The sequence below is a fragment of the Propithecus coquereli genome, unplaced genomic scaffold (genome assembly GCF_000956105.1).
Source record: "Propithecus coquereli isolate 6110/MARCELLA unplaced genomic scaffold, Pcoq_1.0 Scaffold125, whole genome shotgun sequence".
Taxonomy (NCBI): domain Eukaryota; kingdom Metazoa; phylum Chordata; class Mammalia; order Primates; family Indriidae; genus Propithecus; species Propithecus coquereli.
In genome coordinates this window covers 9,295,566-9,297,051 of record NW_012136636.1, presented here as the reverse complement: position 1 = coordinate 9,297,051, position 1,486 = coordinate 9,295,566, and the positions used below count along the sequence as shown (strand labels likewise).

Sequence of the window (1,486 nt, the reverse complement as noted above, 5' to 3'; positions counted from 1 at the left end):
TGTGGCAAAGCCTTTACCCTGCGCTCACACCTCACTGAACATAAGAGAATTCATACTGGAGAGAAACCCTACAAATGTGAAGAATGTGGCAAAGCATTTACCCGATGCTGGCACCTTAATATACATAAGACAATTCATACTGGAAAGAAACCCTACAAATGTGAAGAATGTGGCAAAGCTTTTTGCCAGCCCTCAAATCTTTCTGTACATAAGAGAATTCATATTGGAGAGAAACCCTACAAATGTGATGAATGTGGCAAAGCCTTTAATTGGTGCACCGAACTTACTAAACATGAGAGAATTCATTCTGGAGACAAACCCTACAAATGTGAAGAATGTGGCAAAGCCTTTGTCTGGTCCTCAAGCCTTAATATACATAAGAGACTTCATAGTGGAGAAAAACCCTACCGATGTGAAGAATGTGGCAAAGATTTTACAGACTACTCACTCCTCATTAGACATAAGAGAATTCATACTGGAGAGAAACCCTACAAATGTGAAGAATGTGGCAAAGCATTTACCCGGTGCTCACACCTTAATTCACATAAGAGAATTCATACTGGAGAGAAACCCTACAAATGTGAAGAATGTGGCAAAGCATTTACCCGGTGCTCACACCTTAATTCACATAAGAGAATTCATACTGGAGTGTGGCAAAGCTTTTAGCCAGCCCTCAAATCTTTCTGTACATAAGAGAATTCATACTGGAGAGAAACCCTACAAATGTGAAGAATGTGGCAAAGCCTTTAGTCAGTTCTCAACCTGTAGCATACATAAGAGAGTTCATGTAAGAGAAAACCTACAAATATGAAGAATGTAGTAAAGTCTTTAAATATTGTTCAAGCCTTCCTTGTCATAGTTCATATAGTAGAGAAGCCCTGCAAATGTGCAGAATATGGGAAATCCTTTAAGTGATGCTCATGTCTCTAAACATAAGATAATACATACTGAAGAGAAACGTTATGAAACTGAACAATGTGGCAAAACTATTAACTAGCGCTCAAATATTTATAAACATAAGGGAATTCGTACCAGAGAGAAACCATACAAACGTTAAGAATGCAACAAAGCCTTTACCTGGTCCACTTCCTTTACTGTACATTAGAGAATTGATACCTGAGAAAAATCCTACCAAGGTAAGAAAAGGGAGAAAGCCTGCTGACATATTACCTGCCATCAGAGAGTCATTCTGGGTAACAGTGATATAAGTGTAACAACTGTGAAAATACCTTTCAGAAAATAAAAGTCTTAGAGTGTACTGGAGTATTTATACAGAGAAAAAAATATCACAACTATAAAGAATGGTACAGCACCTTTACTTCTATCACAGATATTGTGTACACAGGAAAATTTATACTGAAATGAATTCCTACATCAACTGCTCAAACTTTAAGTTCAGAGAATTTGGATTTGAGACGAACTCTAAAAATGTAAAGAATGCAAAAACCATTTGTTCATAAAACACAGCTTGTAAAATAGAACTTGC

General features: G+C 37.0%; 1 pseudogene; it reads left to right on the top strand.

Moving 5' to 3' along the window:
- LOC105805113 overlaps nt 1-997 on the top strand; it is a 2,012-nt pseudogene extending 1,015 nt beyond the window's left edge.
- Nucleotides 998-1,486: the final 489 nt, after the last annotated feature.